General features: G+C 37.4%; 1 protein-coding gene and 1 long non-coding RNA gene across 5 annotated transcripts in view; one reads left to right on the plus strand and one right to left on the minus strand.

The window, feature by feature from the left end:
- The window catches only part of CACNB2 (calcium voltage-gated channel auxiliary subunit beta 2), a 239,086-nt gene that overhangs the window by 37,535 nt on the left and 180,737 nt on the right, over window positions 1-20,814 (plus strand). The gene's annotated exons all lie outside the window — the stretch shown is intronic.
- LOC137483754 (uncharacterized) lies at window positions 14,017-16,554 on the minus strand. Its single transcript, XR_011004637.1, has 2 exons — window positions 16,448-16,554; window positions 14,017-14,243 (listed from the first exon to the last, which is right to left on the minus strand). It is a non-coding gene; the product is annotated as an uncharacterized lncRNA (long non-coding RNA).

Consider the following 20,814-nt stretch of genomic DNA (forward strand, 5'->3'; position numbering starts at 1 on the left):
ACCATGCAAGGAAATTGAATTAAAAGCTGTCAGACCTTACAGAGTTTTCATAGCTGGCATTTGATGGCGCTAGAGCTAAATTGCAAGAATTAATGAATATTGTGTTATTAATAAGTTGCCTCATTGATCAGCAAAACATACCACTTTAGTTGCCTACAAAGTGGCTGCCAGCAGTTCAGATAATCAGATTGTAAATATCAGTGTCTAGTGATCTACTCTTGGCCTACTTCAGGAAATGATCTAGTCATGTGTAAAGCAAACACTAAAGAAGACACATTTTAAAATGGACAATGAAATTTAATACACATTATTCTCTGCATGAAAATGAATTCACCTGAACTCAAATTTAATTTTTTGACAAATACTGCACATTCAATTGTAAACTCCATGAAGCTGAGCTCCATGCTGCAGTTGGCATCTTCTGGAAATCCTGCTGAAAGTGATAAAAAAGTACTCAAAGGTGTTATTGAAAGTTGGCAAGAAAGCAGAAAGATATTACAGAGAAGCTTTATTCCAGATATGTGAACATGATGGATTCATCTGTTGAATATAAAATTAGAGTTTTTTTGAGTTATTTTTTTTCTTTTTGACCATTAGAGAATATACACAGTATAAATTATCTGGGGGAAAAAAAAAAGAAGAAGGCAATCAGCATCAATATTATTGTTTGAGTTTTTGAAGTGCTTTTTGTTCTCTCTGGTTTATTTGAATTATTTTTATTCTTGCAGCTGCAGAAGTCTTCAGCTAGGTTAACTTTATTAATCAGAGACAGCGATCGAAGAATCAGACGAGAGAGGATAAGAAATCATCACTGCTTCAGTAGTAATTGAGCAAAGCATACTGTAAATGCAAAACACAAATGTGTGTGCATTTGGGTCATATTTTAGAGAAGCTGCTATAGCTAGTTTCTGTAATTCTTTCTCTCTTCATGATCACTGCTGAAACAAAACGCTGTGTCCCTGTGTTTATTGAAAAAGGGATAGTTCTTCATAATCATTACTGCCCAGGAATTTCCAGTTATTTACAGAGCAAAGTAACGTTAGAATTTCCTACAATATATTATAAGTTAAAAAAAAAAAGTTCAGAATGTAATAATATTCATGGTGGAAGTACAATAGCTTTCTTTAGGAGTAAATGATAATGTTTTTCTGATGACAAAAGTGTGCCATATATGGGTAATCTGTTTTTGTGATCTCTATCAACATATATTCAGGTAAAAGGAAGATATGTCTAGCTGTGGTTTCTAAAATGTCAGTTTTTGTTAGAGAAGCATAATACATATGAATATTTTAATGGCTAAGGTACTGTGTCCATAATTACTATAGGAGAATGTTTTTGATTCATTTAAGTAAAGCCAAAGCATTTAAAAATTTTAAATTGCTTAGATACTGAGTGAAATAAGTTTGTCTTTTTTTTCTGCTCAGCAGTCAGACTTAGGTCCCTTTGAATATGAATGTTTATCTCTTGTCATTTTGGCATTAGAATAGCACAGAGATAGTTGTACTGAAGTTACCATGCCCTGCCAATATGCGTGTATTTTTTTCCTAATACGTATTCTGCTGCATGGGCTGGCCAGCAGAACGTGTGTGTGTGCATAATGGATTCATCTTACTGTCTTTTCAAAAAATCTCTGAGGATAAGTCTTTTGCTGCATGTAATTATAATATCTAGAACATATTCTCTCAGTGACCCTAAATGTTACAGATTTTTTCATTCTTGTATTCTTGTGTCAGCCAAGGGGTATCCAAGCTTAAGGACACAAACACATGAAAAATGTGTGCTTCCATAATTCTGATTTTGTCCTTCACTCTTTAATGTCTCATAAAGTTTCTCAGTACAGTGAATAAACAAAAGCATGGCTATTAGTTGATTCCATCTGAATTAAGCTGCAGTGTGTACATATGGAGTACTAAATCACTTATTCAAGGATGCTTATAGAGAATCATTTGTCAGTTGTGTTGACTTTGGCTCTGATGAGAAGAAAACTGGCTTTGACTACAGTGCAAATGTGTTCTGCATCTTCTAAATGCTGCAGTTAAATAAGTTAAGACAATAGAAATTTTTTAAATGAATATTGAATTTCTGTTATCAATCTCACTGAATTAAAAGGAAGATTTAATAAGCCGAGGCCAGTGTTAAACAATTATTTAGCATATTTAGGAAGAAGAAGATGCACAATTACTAATTTTTCTGTATACTTGCTTGAATAGCTTCAGATTTCAAAGAGTTACAGAAAAAAACCCCACAGTTCTAAAGAAATTCTACTATAAAGGGTAGACCAGCAAGAAGTTTAATGATGCTTTCACTTTCCATGCAATTGTGTGCAAGTTACACATAAATTGTAAGAAAAATCAGATGACAGTGAAATGGTTAATTTTTTCAGAATTGTATTTTTGGATACAGAACTGTTGGTCTGGAAAATAAAATTCCATTTTTAATTTCTAAATATATATTTGTTCCCTCTGCTCTCTGAATTTTATATTTAGTCCAATACACATGACATGGATGCTAAGTTTACCTAAAACAATTATCAATCTTGCCAGCCTTGACAAGGTTAGGAGAATAGTTCTGACCTGTTGCTGTGTCATTTAAAATTGAATATATCTCATGCTGCAGTGTTACAGATATCAAAAATGTAGACAAACTTTCTAGTAAGAGTAGTTTTGATTACATCTTAAACTTCACCGTCATATGCTGGAAGTGATCTCCTTTCCAGTGGGATTATTTTGTGTTCAAGATTCATGCACGATATTTTAAAATTTTTCATAATTTTTAATTTTTCTGGTAGTGCCCATGCATTCATCATATATATAGCATCAAAGATATTACGACATAATGAATGAATCAGTGTAGAATTCCAGATATCATAAATTGTATAGTGTTTGTACAATTGCAGGAAAGAAGTTCTGTGATACTATGAACATCTGAGAGTATAATAATTATTAATGTTCATTAACTTGTTAAGAAATGTACTATGAAAATCCAAAGCAAAATGGATCACACAGAGTTTTTTAGTAAACATTTATTGAAGATTTTTATTTTGTTTTAAGGAGGTTCGGTGGGTTTTTTCTATAAAAATGGTCCATTTGCTCTCATGTTTCCACTTTTGAGGTTTGAAAGATCAAAACTGAACAAAACTCATAGGTTTTCTTTATGCTGAAAATTTACATGATATTGCTGAAGGGACACAAGTCGGCTCTGGTTTATGGCAAGATTTCAGGGTCTTCTTTCTTTATATATCGAGAATATTCTAAAATTTGAAAAGAAAGAAAATCTCATTATAGAATGGTTATGATAAGCATGATAGGAAAGTAAAGAGGCAGCTGTGTAAAAGCAGAAGCTCAAGGTCTGCCCCAAAAGTTCTGCAATCCTTTATGGTTCTAGTAGGGTCCAAACCAGTGGTTGAATCATATGTGTGCCTGTAAACATTTTGTCCAAGATTAAATCTTGTCTGAAATAAAAACCTTTTTGTGTACAATGGAGGCCTACAGGGGCATTGGCACTACAGGGGCATTTTTTGTTGGTTTGCTGAATGATTCCTGTGGTGCTGCATGATTGCTAATGGAGAAGCAGCCAAGACTATAATCTCCTTTGGGTGTTAGTGACTTCCTTAGATAACCCATTTAAAGGCTTCCTCCTTAGCATTCCACAATCTCTCCACTTCTTCCTTCCCTAAGTGCTAGTAGTTTTTATAAAACTTGTTACTATCAGAGATATAGGTGTAGTTTTTTTTCAGTTAGTCTTCCATTTCTTGCATATTGTTCAAATCTATTAGAAGATATGACTTTTTCTTGACCTTTGGGAAAAAAAAAAGATTAAGGATTGTTAGTAGTAGAAGGTCTTATGCAGCCAGAGGACATAATTTTGGAAGCTGATCCCCACATATATGTGTTATCAGGAGGGATGTGCAGCATCTTAACATTTGCTTCTATGTTCATTGATGTTAAGAATGTGAGAAAATCATGAAATGTGTTTGTGAACAAAATTATGAAAACAATGCTTTAAATCTATTCAATTTTCCCTGTATCTGTGACAGAATCTACACTGACTACAGTTGGTTGTTATTTTTCAGGATAATTATAGATCCAAGCTAAGACTGCTTGGGTGTTAAAATTACTTTCACATCTAAATAAATATAGATGTCATTGCAGAAGGGGTGAAGAAGGTCTGTAACATGAAAGACAGTCTTTAGCATTGGATTGAACTCTTCTTACAAGGCTCATTCTGAACTCTCTTGTAGTACTGTACTCCGTCAAGCAACTTACAGCTTTGAGTGCCAGTGCAAGCCTATGTTTCTTGCAGGATTAAAAACACCTAGCGATGAGAATCTGATTGTTGGGTTGTTTTTTTCCTGTCGTATTTTGATGTCTGGGTTAGACTGTATTTCTTTTGCATTTGGTGTGATAAGACCAGACACTGGTGTTTTGTGTGTCAGCTTTTATGGCACCAGAAGGAACAGCCCTGAATAGGCTGTTTTCTTTTGTGTCTGAAGGGTGGAAAGGATGGTGACAGGTATGTGCAACCATTGCCACAGCAATTCATTAGCCTGTGTGCTTTTTCCAGCGCTGTTTGGATACAGGCAGGGAGTAAGTTTGCAACCTTGATGAATATTTAGCCATAATTTTCTCTCAGCCACCACCTTGACTAGAGATTTCTGTTTCTTCTAATCTTGGTGCCTCAGGCAGAGCAGAGCAGGGGAGGACAGTGCGTGGTGGAGCAGTCACCAGTGCTGCCATCTAGTCATCCTTCTGCCTTGTCCCAGGGAAGTGCCAGGGGGACATGCAGACCATCCAGGGAACAGGCTGAACATTTGTGGTTTAGTCCATCCTGATGCTGGGGAAGTGGGTTTAAGGAGCTGTCAGGGAAACTCTTGTGAAGAATAAACCCGACAGGATCGGATCACCATAGTGATCTCCTAGTGCCCCTTCTCCATTGAACTGAATTTTGTTATTCTAGATTGCCCCTCTCTACTTTGCATGAGCCCAGGAGGCTGAAATACCCACCTTCAGCATGTGGATGATAGATGTTCTGCAAATTAGCTTTTTCCCAAGTGAAAGAAATGGACCAATGTCAAGAATAAGTTTTATTTGCTGATTGTTAGTTCTATAATTTATTAAAAGCCTATGTATATCCAGTTAATTTCTAACAAAAATTACATTTAATATTAAAATAGTTCCCTATCTAGAAGTAAGAGTACATTTTATATTCTCTGGATTTAAAATACTGAAAGGTAAAGAAGAGAGTGCTTTGCATCATTAACACTGAATTTACCTTCCACTCACGTGTGCGTTAATATAATACTGTTCTGTTCAGGATATGAACTGCATGACAAAAATGCCTCTCTGGTTATAGGGGGTTTAATTTTGTTTTTCTTTGTTGTTTTCTTACATCTGTATTTTTTTTTCCAAAAGTTAAATAAGTCTTTATTTATGTTTATTTTAGAAAAAGTGTTTTTAAATGTTTCTGTCTGAAATGCTATCTTGCTAAAAGCAGTTCTGTATAGTACTGGTATCTCTCTTATGGTATTTGAGTTTCAGAATAAAATAGTAACCAAATACTTAATGACTTCATGGATTCTGGATCTTGGGGTTTATATGTCTGGTGTCTGAAAAACATTGATTGTTTAGAAAAAGTGTCTTTTGTAGTGATGGAGATAGTCCTGGTGAGCTTTAATTAGTATTTCATTAAATAAAAAGTTTTGTTCAAAAGCTTTTGTAGATTTCTTGCACTTAAATATTATTTTGGTACTAGAACAGAATGAACATTAAGGAGTGATGTATTTTAAGTACGTGAATAGTCTTCCACTGTGCAAAATCCCCCATTTTGTTTCCTCTGCTAGGTTTTCTTTTGATTACAGATGGCCTGTGTGATAGTTGCTATAGAAACCAGACCATTTTACTTCAATCTCTCTCTGTTGCTATGGTGTGCAGAGAGCTGCTATGTGTAAAGTGTCATTTAGATTTTTTTGTGATACCCCATGTAATGGTTAACTTGCAGTCAATACTTTCTAACAGCAGATAGAGTAATGTGACATGCTAATTAATGCTTTATGCCACCAACTGTTGGATTCAACAGTTTGGCAGAAATTAGTTGCAAAGTTAATTTAATGGCAGATAAAGCTTTCTTTAAATGCTGTAATATTAGAAGAAAATAACTCACTGTTAGGTGGAATTGTTTTTCCTGCTGTAGCATGCTCCCTAACTGAGAACAAGTGTATAGAAGGCACCCAGAGTCTCTGAAGGCAGAAACCTCAGGTCTGCAGGGAGGCTACACCAGCCAAAGAAGCTGGTTTTGCAGCCTGCAGTTGCCAGTGACAGCTGTAGCCTTCCGGCAGTTCCCAAAGGCAGCAGCAGTTGGGACCGCTGAGTGTGAATAAGCTGGAGCGCAGCTGTCCCGGCCTCCAGCCTTCATCCTTCTGCCAGCCTGAAATAAAACCAGTGTGGGGTAGGGTGTAAGACTTGTAACACTTCCCTGTTGCAGTCTTCATAACTGGCTTTGGCAACTAAAAATTAAAATTAAATCAACTTCTATCAGGCTTCAAAAATTACATTTTCAAGAAATGCTACAAGGGTGGCATGAATGAGTCCTTAGTGAAGATGATGATCCTGTCATTATCCAGAGGGGAAGATGGGATTATTTTTCATGCAGAATAGTTGTATTGTATCCAGAACAAAAGCCTTATGTGAAGCAGGTTAGTGAGGATATCTAATACATACTATGGCAAAACATTCAGTGATCCGTTGCCTGTTGCCAGACTTGGTTAGCAGTAGCTCCTACTTAATTTATTTTGTTCAAACCCCAATTGCCAATGCAGCATTAAGTAATTGAATTAAATTGGCAATTAAATAATTGCCAATGCAGAAAGTAACAGAGCTTGCCCTGGATCTGAAGTGTCAGGAGGAGTCCCCACGTTAGGAGCATGGTGGCTCTTTGCCTCCCCTCTGGGCTGACCGGCCCCTGGAGGGGCTGTCCTGGGGCATCAGCAGTCAGTTTGCAGCCACTGGGGTGCACAGAACCTCAGCCTGCAGCGCTGCCATGCTCCCCTGGAGTACACTCTGTGGAAATGAAGAGAGTTTCATGGAGATTTTATTTGTTCCCAAGTACTGTCATCCCAGAGAGGCTCCAAAATCCTCCTTCCACTTTTCCCTGCACAGTTACAGTAATAAACAGCAAGGAGCATTTAGATGATGTTATCTACATCCTGAGGCTTCGTCAACCCCCTGCTCTTCAGGTGGGAAAATGGTACCATCAGGGTGCATCTGTGTATGGCTTTGGTAAAGTTATTTCAAGGGAGAGACTTTGAGTCATGAAACAGAACCCATTTTGAAACAGAAAATCTTAATGACACTCGCTTTTCAGATGTGAAATCTTTAATATTATTTAGCCTCCAGTAAAGAATAATAAAAAAACTTGTTCCACTAAGAGGAGTTCTTGGGAAGTGATATGTGCTCTCTGGAAGTGCAATGAGATATACCTTTGTAAACATCAGGATCTCCTTTTCAGATAGGAAATGTTCTTTAAGATTTTTAACCTCCAGTAAAGACGAATAAAGAAAACTTTTTGTTCTGTTGAGAGGAATTCGGGAGAATTGGTGTGTGCTCTTTGGAAGGGCAACAAGATAAACATTATCATCCCTCAGTGTCCTGAACAGACCAAAGTCCACCCTCCAGAAGTCCAAGGCAGAGGTTTTCTTGACCCCCCTTCTTTATTTCACCCAAGATCAAAAACTCTTTATCATTTTGTGTCTGCTGTGCCCAAGATGAGTTCCGAGCACCAAGTCTCCCACATCTCTGTTTGTAAACAGCACTTCTAGGGGGGCACCATCCCTGGAAGGCTTGCCTGCCAGCTGTGTCTGGAATTTATGTTCCACACACTCCAGGAACTTCACATACTTTCTCCTCTTCCCTGTGCTGAGTTTCCAGCAGACTTCCAGCAAGTTAAAGTCTCCCAAAAAAATCTTCACCTTGTTTTTATTCAAGGCAATAAAGATATGAAGTTAAATGTGGTGAATTAAATTTTTTCTTAATGTGATTTACAATGCTGAAGTTGACTAGCACAGATGTCTGTTACCTGCCACTGGAGCAGCTGAATCAGGAGGTAGTCATGGCACTTACACTTTCCACTCTTTTTTGGGTTTTGTAATCACTTATTTTTCTGTTTTTGTAAATAAGCCTACTTTATTATTGTAATTGAGCCTAAACCTTAATAATTGAAGCTTCTGGTTTAGGTCTCATGCCTTTGTTTAGCAAAAAATGCAAATTTTTGCATCTTGGAGAAACATTAAATCGCAGAGCTATGAGTGCAAAGCACAGTTCTGTATTCTCTGAGAGAGGGATCTGTCTATCATATTGAACTGGCTTCTAAATTGCACCCTTTCCAACACCCATTACAAATGGCACTCACAGAGTTTGTATTTCTCATGGGTGTTTTGCTGAAAGAGCAGGAACTGGTCTGTAAGGACCACGGGTGTGCTCTGTTGTATTCTAATAATATGGATTTTCACAATTGTAATGCTTTGTTAATATTTACAAAGGAGAGGATATATTCCATTTTGGAGCCAATACTATATTGCAGACCCTCTAACAGTAAAGTAAATGCACATTTAGGTGTAATTTTTAATACTAAAAAAGTTATGTTTAACTGGTCTGCTTAATTAAAAATTAAATCACCCAGGGCACTACAGCATTGAGAAAAGCTGTCTGAAACGGCTTCTGTAGGAGTCAGAATTGAAATGGAGGGCAACATACGTTTTTGTTCTACCTCATTCATTGTTTTTTTGTTATTGTTGAATGTGAGCTAATGAAAATGAAAGATCTCTAATCTAGATGATTGAGCCTAGTCATCCAAGATGTATTGAGAGTCTGACATCTGGAAACACCAGGATATTTAAAGTTATTTTGAGTGGTTATGGTTTAAAGGATGCTACTAAGACTGCTGTGCTGTTTTTATGGTTGGACTATTTTCAAAATCAATCTTTGTCTTAAAACATATGTCCATGTGGATAGTATTGAACATAGGTATGCAGATAGATGCTCATTGGTTATCTAGTAACATGTAGCCCAGAGAGTGTTCTTAAAAAACTGAAGTGTTTTATTTTTTTATAAGTCATGATTAAATTGCTTCTTTGTATCACTGCTATCTAGGGGAAGCAGAAAAGTCATAGTAACCACAGAAGTCACAGTTCATTACTGAGTCACACATAATGTGTTCTTGAGCAGAAAATGTTACTTGCACCATGCTGGCAGAAATAATTTTCAGTTATTGACTGGACTGCATTTAACTATTTTGGGTGTGTCTTGATAATTTTGAGTATAGTTTTACTTTCTGTAGTTATGTAGCTACTAATGTAGCAATTAACATAGTCTTTACAGATGAAGTATTTTTCATTTCTTATACTTTGAGCCTGTTTGTACTATTTTAATTCTTAAGTGACTTTTTAAAATACCTGAAAGCTAACAAAAAAAAAAAAAAACCAAAAAAAAACCAAAAACAACATTGAGAGCTTTTTTCAGGACCCTTAAAAGACTCCTTTTTAAAGTCTTTGTAGTTTATGTACAAGACTGCTTCCTACAGAGATTTCCTTTATACCTCAAGGAAGGCTGTTGCATTTCTATCGTTCTGGTTGTCTTTATCCCCCTTCAGCAAAAGTGAGACATCTCTTTCTTCTTTGGTTGTGATGAGCTGTACTGGCTTTTGAAAACCCAGAGAATATTGCCATAAAGTTGGAGTAGGACTGCAGGATGACTTTATAGGGCCAGAAGAGGAGTAAGAGCTTATTGGTGCCTCTTCAGGGAGAGACATCTAGTGTCTGGTTGCAAATTAGCATGGAAATAAGCTCCTTTTTTTTTTTTTTTTTTTCTTAAAGAAAGGTTAGACTCAAAACAGCACCTTAAGAGCAAAACCACAAAATTATGCAAATTATATTTGTGGGGTTTAGGTCAGTGTTTAGTGCAGGTAAAGTATTACCAGTAGTGTAGGGATTTTATTTTTAAGAGATACTTGGTGTAGCAGTGCTTTATAATTAACTGTAAAGGTAGGTTCCTCTTACATTTGTCACAGTAGAATGTAGTCTTAGGTACACATGCATTTCTAGAAGTTAAAGTTTCTCTGTTGAAGAGTTGAGTCAAAAGTGGAATGAAGCTGCTCACTAAATTATGTTTATTGCATCTTTGCTGAAAATGGTTGTTGGTCTAAATCATTTTCTTCTGAGTGTGAAATTGACATTAGTGGCTCAGCATGCTGTGAATATTAACTGAAAAGCCTTTTTATCAGTTTTTTGATTAATATTTTTTATTTATTCTTAATGATAGAGTTCTGGTTGATTTTACTAACAGTTTTCTTCTGTCTTTGTGCTTTTTTCCCCCCTTTGTATACTACTTCTAAAAATTACTTCGCAATCCCTTTGGAACACATGCTTTGCTCTGAGTTCCTTGAAGTACTGTGCACAGTAGGAAGCAATGAAAATTATCAAGTATTACAAATAATCTCTCAAGTAATATTCTAGATGGTGAAAAGTAGACTGAAAATGAAAAGATTAAAATAAGGTGGTGTGTTGGGTTTTTTGTATGTTTTGGTGGGAAGTTTTTGGGTGTGATTTTTTTGTTTGTTTTGGTTGTTTGGGTTTTGTTTGGTTTGTTTTGTTTAAGGAAAAGAAATGGAAAATATATTTTTAACTTAAAAGGGAAAGAAAAAATATCCTTATTTGTTTTCTTCCAGAAATCTGGAGCTGTTTTGGGTTAATTTTAGCATTCCCACCATTGCTCAGCTGTTACAATTTCTATGTAAGATATATCAAACAGAGCTAAATTCCAAGTGAAACTTGCAGGAAACAAAACTTGCATTGCTACATTGTAACAAAAATGGTGCTTATACTATAGAGATTCCTAGTGGCAATTAAATCGATGCAATTTGCTGGAGCATAATATAAATTTAAACAGGAAGTCTATAAGCGTGCTTGACAATTAATTACTTCATTCAAGAGAAAACTGCCTCGTCCTTTGTTTGATGCCAGAACCATTCTTGCCTATTGTGTGTGTGGCAGCAGCTGTATAAAACAGTTTCCTATCCTGTGAATACAGTTAATTGCTGCAGCTATCGTTTCCCTTGGTGGAAGAAAACCCCCATGCCATCTGAAGGGAAAAGGAGAAAAGGAGAAATAAGTCCTTCGGGATTGGAATTGTAATTGTAGGTTTGTTTTCTCCAGTCTTTGTCAAGGTAGTTTGGCTCTGAGAGCGTAAGCCTGCCAGTGAGTTGCTGTCCTTGTGATGAGTGCAGTGACATCTGTGGACAGATGCTCATCTCCATGAGTCACTGGTGGCGAGGAGTGCTCTTGCTTATTCTCAGACATAGGGGTGTGTTGAGAAAGGTTTTTTGTGAGATGCCGCTTTCTCCACAGTGTGGGCCTGTTTGCCACTTTATTAGCACTGTCACTTCTGCAATTAATTTGCTGAGGGAAGTGATAGCTTAGTGTGTTCAAGGCACATCTTCCTTCACCTACCCTGCAAAAATCTCAAGCTGCTCATAATGTGAAAGACGTATTGGACTCCTTCTTCCTAGGTCCTGTTTACTCTCCTTGCTTTCCTGAGGATGAAAATCAGGGAGTAGACTATGGTATAGCTTTTACCCTCTGCCTTTGTTTTTCTTTAATCTTTTTAGCATTTTCTACCTACAAAATAGTTGTAAGAATGGGTATGTAAAACAACACTTTCCAAACTGATTATTAGTGCTTCCTTTAGGAACCACAGTTGAATTGTGTTTCAAAGGAGAAAGAGCTGTAAATTCAAAGCTAGTTTCAATCCCTGGTATAAAGAAAGTAAAGCTTTAAAATATTTTCATTCCCCTTCTGAATATTGTGGAGTTTTTAGTTTCTGGGTTTTTTTTCCAAAATCAGCTCATAAACATAGCATGTTGATTATTTGTGTCACATTACAGACAAGCTGGAGAGCATGGCTAGTCATAAAATGTACAAACTTTCCTGTGTCCATGATCCTGGACAAAGAGAATTTGGGACACATCTTTCTGACTCTTTTCATCTGTGAATGAAACCAAGCTGGTACTTGTCCAGGAGCAGGCATTTGGTGTGTGCCACATGATAGTGGCCTGTTACCAAGTGTCACAACTTACCTGATGCTGTGCAGGAACACATCTACAATTGATCTGAATCCAGCTGCCCTCTTTGCTAATATAATTTATGTGCTCTGTTGTAACCAAAGCAATATGCAGTCATAGTCTAAAGCAGCCATTTTATAAATGAAGTAAACTGCACTACTAATCCTCCGTGGAAAAACAGTGTAGATAAAAGATTGGTCATGGAAGGTTATTTTTGTCTTTTGGTTCTGCTACCAAAACTCATTAATTGTTGCATGCAGTTAGATGGCACCTTACTTCTGCCCTCTGCAATATGTGAAGAAAATTCTGTCAAGCCAATGACAATCATCTTTTTTGTATGAGGAAAAGTTCTAAAAAAAGTGAATGATGTCAAGTGATGGCAGAAAGCAAGATTTATGTAACTGCTTGTAGTGACCTGGTAAAGCTGTGATGAGAATAGCAGAAGTACTGTATTGCTTTTTAAAAGAGCTATAGCATACGTTTATGGAAGAGATTGTCCTCACTTAAGGACAGACACTCCTGAATTAGCAGAAGTAAAGGTTTTTATGCACTGTGAAGAGTAGGTGAGAGACTAAAGGGGATAGCAGAACATCTTTTTGCATAAAGATTTGTTCTGTTTTGACTTTCATGAAGCAGAGATTGAAATACCAGCATTGTTGTATAGCACAGAAGTGTGAAAAGGTATGCTGGCCTCTCTTTGCCATTTTTTAACCGTTCATGACCGGCCTCAGTGATGTTGAACAGATTCTTGGGCTACCCCAAGCTTTCTTCCAGGGATAATTTAAAGTGGGGTAAACTGAACCATCTGCTCCAGAAGCAGGTTCCATTTTTGGAACTCCTGTGGATTTTAGCAGGAGTGCAGCAGTGCCAGGGACTGTGCTGGGCAGCGCATGGTGAGGGGGAGACGTGTCCTGTCCCCAGCTCTCCTGTCACCCCAGCAGTCACTTTCCATCCAGGCCAGACTGCTGGCAGGTGTGGGAAGGGGCCTATGTTTGTTCATCTGGGAAGGATACCAGTGCCAGTTCCCAGTCTTTCCCTGGGGAGGACGTGGTGGGCAGTTGGAAAGCATTTGGCTGGCTGACAGCAGAGCCCTACCGGATATTAAGCTACATAGTAAATTAGTGAAGTTAGCACAGGGAAGTTTAAGTTCTGGCTTTGAAACAAAAGTTTTTGCTTTCAAGGCACACCATATTTTTATTTTATTTAATTTCAATTTAGTAGTTTAAGAACACAGAAACTAAACAGTTATTACAGATCAAACAAAAGGTTTGGGGTTATTAATGCATTATTTTGTGAACTGTTTATCTGTGTAAAAAGGTTTGATTTTTTCCTTTTAATGGAACCGAATTTACTTTCTTAATCTGTAGCAGTTCAAAAATTATTTTATAAAGGTCTTGGTTTGAATCCTGACACATTTTTTGTTATTTGCTCACATTGCTTTTCAGAATGGAGCTTCTATTTTTTGGTTATTTTAGTCACCATTTCATGTCAATCAGTGTACGTATTTCAGGATTCAAAGTGGCATCTACAAGGAAATGTAAAAGTATTAGCAACTCAGAGCGCTACAATTCAAGTTCTATATTATACCTTTGTTTGCAGCTGGTAACAGTTTTGAACTGATTATGCCTCTAGAAAAAAAAAATTATAGTGACATGCTGCATTTCACAATGAAGGGCTGTATTCTTTATGATTTATACGTTGCATGGCTATAAAGCCTGCACTCCTTCTTCTGCTGCTCTTTCCTCATTCCAGTCTGTTTGAACTTCTGATCACTCTGTTATCAAAACAACATGCCATCCAAACAGAGAAGCCAAGATTAGTCAGGCTTAAGTTATCATGTATGGAGTCTGTCTCAGGAGACAGGGGCTTCCTGACACCGCATCAGGTTTCAAGCAAAGTAGGACTGCAAGGTTTAAAGTGTTTTCATTTCCAGTGAAATGCTTTGGTGCCATCTGAATTCTTCCAAGCAACAAGTAGCTGGAGGAAGTAGAGATTTCATTAGTTAATACCCCAGGGATGTCTTATGTGAGTTCAGGAGATGTGCCATCTGGAAATTCTTGTTCATTCACATGTTGCATCCTTTTTTGGACACTGAAGAGATCCAAGGTGCTTTATTTGAGTTGCTTTGGAAGTGCCTAAAATAAAATGTGGAGAAATATTTTAAGTTTCTATTAAAAATAAATAAATAATAAAAAAGTCTGTTTCCATCAGAGTTGCCCAGGTTACCCTTCTTTGCTATGAAACCAGTCCAAGCTTTCCTGCTGCTTACTGCTATGTTCTAAGTACTGCCTCTCTTTCTTCTACTTTTCATCCATTTATCCTTTAAAATTCCCAGAAGCATATCCTTCTCTCTCCCTCCCTTTTTTTTCTGCCCCTCAGCCTTTACCCAGCAGAGTGTTCAGCATGGTCCATGGGAACTTTGGGAACATAGCCAACTCCAGACAAGAATACTCAGCACAACCATTGTGACGTTTTCATCCTTGGAGTTGTCTTGTTTGTCATGGGATATGTTTGCTAGGATGAAACTTGAGGTCTCCTGGTTCAGTTGCGTTTTTCTTGCAAAATGCTAATTTGGGAAAAGTCTCTGATTTGGCAGAGCCCAAAGGGAGGCAGAGGTGTACCTTGTGGTTCCCTGTCTCTCTCTGCCTCCTACTCCATGACCCCAGCCTTGGAGCTCAAGGACTTCTGGGCTTTCATTGTCTGGGGTGTGGAAGCTGCCCGTAGAGACAAGGGCTGGGGAAGCCACATCCCCACATCCCCCCACTGGCAAAGCTCAGGGAGTGCCACAAAACTGGTAGTAATGTGTGGTTTTTTCCACTTGCCATTGCGTAATACAGACATTCTTTTTGGGTCTTGGGTCAGTTTGGAGAAGGAAGAATGTTTTGAATTACTTTAATGAAGTGTACTGAAATTTTAGTAATAAAGTAGGATTTATTTTGCTGTTTCAAAATCTATTCAAATATATTTAGCCTTAGTTACTAAGGCATTTTGTCCAAAATTGAGGCCCTTTTTGTAATGGTTGCCATGTGTATCCCTCAGTGTTTCCTATAGAACCTACAGTTTCTTTTTACTTGGCTACTCATTTAAGCAAAGCTGTAGGAAATTAATGCTTAATGAGGTCAAATACTATCAAAACTAGCAAATGAACCCAGTACAAAGAGGGAGACGTAAGTTTTATTAGGAAACTACTCTGAAAGGTGATTTTTCGTCCTGTTTGGTTGGAAGTAGTGAAATATTGCCCATAATTTGCAGAAAATCCACTCATATTGCACCAGTTGCTTTTCTTGTACTAGACTTATTTTCGTGGAAAAAAATTGTTTTAAATAAGCTGGGGTATATATATTTAAAAAGAAGTTTGTGGTTTTGTTTGCTTGGTTTTGTAAGAAAGAATTAACACTGGGTCCTCTGATCTTCTTAAAAAGTGTAGTTTTTGTGGCATTTGAACTTCTCCATTCCTTATATTATGGTTTGCCAATTCTGTACACAATTCAGTAGTAATATATTAGACAGCTGTTTTCCAAGAGTCCAACAAGTCTGGTAATTATGAAGTGAATATTTGAAGAAGGCTTTGGAAGTTAGTGAGACTGTTGTAAGAGGAAAGTATTGTTATGCTTTTTAAAAAATATTTTTATGTTTATTTTTTCATAGCAGTCCATTTTTAAAATGTTGCAGCATCTTAGTATCTGTAAAAGCTTCACAAAACAATTGTAAACTGTCAAGTAATTGTCTATTGAATACATTTATTCTTTGGTTAGTAATATTGACAAATTTAGAAAAACAGACTTCTTCTAAATAAAAATTGCACTGGTTGTGTCCTTGCTCACAATACAGAAGTAGTTTAGCATTACTTTCCTATTGCTTTTTAGAAGGTGAACCTTAAGTAGTATAAGAAATGGAGATTATAAGTTCTTTCTTTAAGCAAAAGGACTACTGCAAGTTAAGCTTAGGCAAAATTCTGTGGTGTTTTGTGTACTTAGTATTTGTAGAATCAGAGGGTGATGGAAGTAGGATGGCATAACTGGAGATCATGGAGTCCAACACCTTGGTCAGAGCGGACTCAGCTAGTGCTGTTTGCTCAAGGCCATGTCCAGGAGGGTTTTGAGTATATCCAGGGATGAAGACTGCATAGTCTCCCCAGGAAACCTGTTAAAAGTTCTTGACCAATCTCACTGTTAAATAGCTTTCTAATAATTAATTGAAATTGTCTGTATTTCAGTTTGTGCCCATTGCCTCTTGTCCTGTCATAGGGCATCACTGAGTTGCTGGTGCTTTTTACGATGTCATTTTGGGTATGTAAAGATGTGGATAAAGTCTCTTCTCCAGGCTGAGCATTACCAACTTTCTGTCTCTTTCATGTAAGGTGATCCAAGCCTTTCCTCATCTTCAAGGCCCTTAGCTGGACTCACTCTAATGTGTCCCTGTATGTCTTGATGATGCTGTGTTTCTCTGGACAAGAACATTTTCTGAAGGAATGAAGGTTTGCAAGATCATACCCTGCTTAAAGTGTGTGATGAACTCTGCACCTCATCGAGGTGCTGTGAGTGATTTGGAGCCCTCCTGAGATACAGGGACTCCTGCTGTGCCCTCACTGTGGACATTATTTTAAGTTGCTTCCTAGTGACCTGTCAGCAGACTCCTGCTTTTTTGGGGGCTGAAAAACAAAGGTAGCCAGCTGTGGGAGTACCTTGTTCTGTCTCTCATGCTTCAGAAACTGGACTGCTCAAATGTGCTTAGCTGGGGCCTTATTCTTTTGTTCCTCCTTTTTCATCCCCTCCTCCTTCCTCACATTGTTCTTTGGATGAGAGACTTGCAGCAGTTTAGGTTAAAAACTCAGTGCACTTCTGGCTGCTTCTTTTAGCCTCTCCTGTGCCACAGAAGCTCATAGATTTTATAGCTGCCTCACTGTGGTCAGTGGTTCCCTGATATGTTAGATGACACACATCTAGGAATGGGAGTGGATGCTACTGAGCAAAAATACATTCCACATCTACTGCGTGTAGCTGGTAACGTTCCAAGGGGGCAGTGCTCACTGCTTTGGAATGACTCGTCCTTAGTCTGGTTTATTGTTTTCTTTCCTCCTTATTCTGAGAGGGATGTTTCTTAATGACTGTCATTTAAAAGAAAATGCAAACTAAATAGTGATGATACTCAGCATTAGATCTTCCTCCTTTACTCTAAAGAATGCCATCAAAACTGTTGATCATTTACTGTCTGCAGTGCTTGTCTCAGATTCCTTCTTCTCTCCAGTCTCCCTCCCTTGCAATGCTGGAGCCCTAGTAGCTTGTAGAGAGCTTGATATGACAAGAGGAGCATTGGAACACACACTCAGTACAGTATGTTAATCATTTTCTGGCTGGTTAACTAGTTTAGTTTAGTCAAAATCCTTAACTGTGGAGCTCACAATACTTTTGTCTTGGAGCTAAACAGATCTGTCCTATGAAACAGGAAAGAACAAGCCAGGATCATCCTGCCCATCCTGCCTTTGTTCACTCTGTTCACTCTTTGGACACTTCATGCTCCTGCTTTTTTTTTTTTTTTTTGAGTAGATTTTCACTAAGTGGTTGCTCAGTATTTCTTTGGGAACCATGGGACAGGAGAGCTCTTCTTCGAAACTGATCTGTAAGATGAGTTCCAGATGAGTCAGATGGAGTTTGCTTTGCAGTATATTTGCAGAGAGTTTGTGGATCAACTAATGCTCATTTCATGTCACTTCTAGCTGTATGGGAGGTACCACTGATTCCAGTACAGAGAGATGTGTAAGTGTAGACAGCATGGAGTTTAACTTAAGAGCATGAATCAACAAGCAGATGTGCTGAAATAAAAAGTAAGAGCTAGCCAGAAAAGGTTAAGAAGAAAGTATTAAAAGAAAAGCTTTAAAGACTGTCTCCCTTTGTAAAGTATTTGCTGAAATTTAACCAGATGGAGAGTGACTGTGCTGGTTTGAAAGGCAGAAAAGCAGCTTTTATATCAAGAAACATAAGGAGTACTGTGTCTTCTGTAAGTTAGCATTACTGTACCTGCTGTCAAGTCAGGAGATACTGTATGTGCTAGTAGGTATTCTCTTCTAAAGTTAAAATTTGTATTCAGTATTTTTATTGTGCAGTAATTACTTCACTTGATTTCAAGAACATTCACTAAAATTATTTTACCATCTTTTAAGGATTTGAATAAATGGATGAAGCAGTTTTAAATTCCTTGCAGACAATGCCATAAAATAGGTTTATGATTACTAAATTTCATTTTTCCTTTATACTTTTTTAATTTTTTGTGTCATTTTTTTTAAATAAGCCCTTTGTATTCAAATGGAAAGATACAGCCGTTTCAAACATTTGGTTCTTTGGCCAACTTTGCCACCTAGCGGCTGTAATTAAATAGAACAACTCGTTTTCTGTATTTTCAAGTAAGGTAATGTAGCACAGTTCTGCTGCCATTATTTTTCTTTGCATTCAATTATTCGAGGATTTTTAAATTAGCATAATATTCCGATGCAACTGAAGCCACTCATAATATGTTATGAAAATAAGCGATCTATTTTCTAACGTTTAAAAGCTTAGTATGCAAGTAGAGGAGAGTTCAATACTTCCTGTATCCTTTTATTAAAAAAAAAAAATGTAGTCTGCTCATAATAGACTCAAAAGAAAAAACATCATCGCTGTTACAATATCTTATGAAAAGATGTAATTTTATGTCTCTGTATCTACTGTGAATTGTTTTTCCTTCAATATCTCCGTGGCATATATAAAATAAATTGTCCTTTAGCTATCATTGCTATGTTGTAGAGAGGAGAAACCTGCACCTGCAGTGCTTGTGCTTCTCTTATGCTTTACAGGCAGGCTGAGTCCGCAGTAGGAGTAATAAAGACTGTGTAAGTATTGTTTACTCCTCTTCCACTTGCTCCTAGTTCTGATACAGAACCAGGTCCAAAAGAAGTAGAAATTAATCTGGCTGGAAATTGTAATTTTGTATGTTGTAGTGCCTGTATTTCTGTGAAATTCTGTTAAAATAGAAGCTCTGTAACAGCTGTTTTCTCAGTCTTCCGACCATGGGGTGGCACGGGTGCTGTGAACAGCTGCAGTAGGCATGAAATGTGTGGTGGGTGCAGTGATGAGCCCTAAAACCTCTGGACAATGGTCCATCTGATGTCTTCTCTCTGGATTACACAAAGCCAGAGGTAAGACAGTTCCCCAATCTGTATGTAATCATCTTCCTTCATCCCCTCCTTTTTTTTTTTTTTTTAACTAGAAATGCTACCTTTTTTTTTTCTTCCTCATACACTTCGAGCTAACCTTGTTTACACGTAGTAGAAATTGACTTAAAGAGAGGTCTTCAGGGAAAATTAAGTCTTTCAATGGAAAAAAAAAACAAAAACAAACCATTTTTATCCATAACATGACATTTGAAATTAACAGTGATATTTAATGTTGGAAAATATGATTAGAGCAAATAGTTTTTTAGATATGAAATATTGTGAAATTATGAAATATTTCAATCTCTCTTGAAAGGTTCAAAGGGAAAAAGTAGCTGTTGTCTGAGCAGCAGAGCTACAGAATCATTATTTGCTTTTGCTCTATGTCCTTTTTAAGTCATATATCCCAATAATTCTTTCTAGGCAATGTGGCAGCTTGTGCTGTGACCGTTTCAAAGTCACAGCACAACTTTTGGCAAAGCATGAGATGTTTTTTTATAATTTAGTATGATTTTGTAATTATCGAGGGTGTGTGTGTCTTTTACTTCAAGCATCTTCTCTTCTAGCAGTTGCCAATCTGTAGAAACAAAATATCCTTGAAAGTTCCAGTATTTGAATTATGTAGACTCACAGGTAGGGAATCTGATGAGGTGGTGAAAGGGAGGAGGATCTGCTGCATGAAAGGAAGAATCACAGAATTAGATAAAGCTTTGTTCCCTAAGAAGCCTTATCCAAAAAGCTATGGGAAAGGCTATCATGCATCTTGATCAAAATAGAGCCAGGCAAGAGAGCATTCTGCATACAATGTGAAACTACAATAAGGAACTGAAACTAATAAGATGTAGCATGAACATCTTCTTAATATTTCATAGCATTCATATTATCAGATTCAGTGCAGAAAAATTATTTAACTTTTGGAACTTGTTCAAGAAATCCATAAAGTACAGGAGCAAGTAGACATAGGACCAGAAAAAAAGGGAGGGGGTGGTGCAGATTGTCTTTAATGAGAAAGAAACAAGACCTTCACTTTTGTGCTGGGGACAAGGGAGAGGTGCTGATAGTGTGTGAGATGGCATGAGAGATGACCTTCACATGAAGGAGAAAACAAGGATGACTGGGTGTAGAAGTGCCAAATGTGCATTGCTAATGAGATTTCTGATAACATCTGTCTATGCATGATATGACCTGAACTGGGGGCAGAACACATCTGAGCATTGTAGTTCTCAGGTGGAAACAATAGGATTGGAGGCAAACTGGAGCAAAGAAGAGAGGATGCCACAGAGAAACATGGTGTGTTCAAACACCTGTCTGACAGGAAAACCCAAAAAGCAGGCTGCCACCATAGAGGGTGATGGATCCAAGTACAGAATCACAAGAAAAGAAGCTGAAATACAGTTGATGTTTCTGGATAAAAAGAGACAGAATGAACTGCAGGCGAAGGGAACAATGAGGCCTTAAGAACTCAGCTGACATGCAGACAACGTGTCTGTAAGCAGAAATCCCTTTAAAAAAGACTAGGT

This window comes from Anomalospiza imberbis, chromosome 1 (assembly GCF_031753505.1).
Source record: "Anomalospiza imberbis isolate Cuckoo-Finch-1a 21T00152 chromosome 1, ASM3175350v1, whole genome shotgun sequence".
Taxonomy (NCBI): domain Eukaryota; kingdom Metazoa; phylum Chordata; class Aves; order Passeriformes; family Viduidae; genus Anomalospiza; species Anomalospiza imberbis.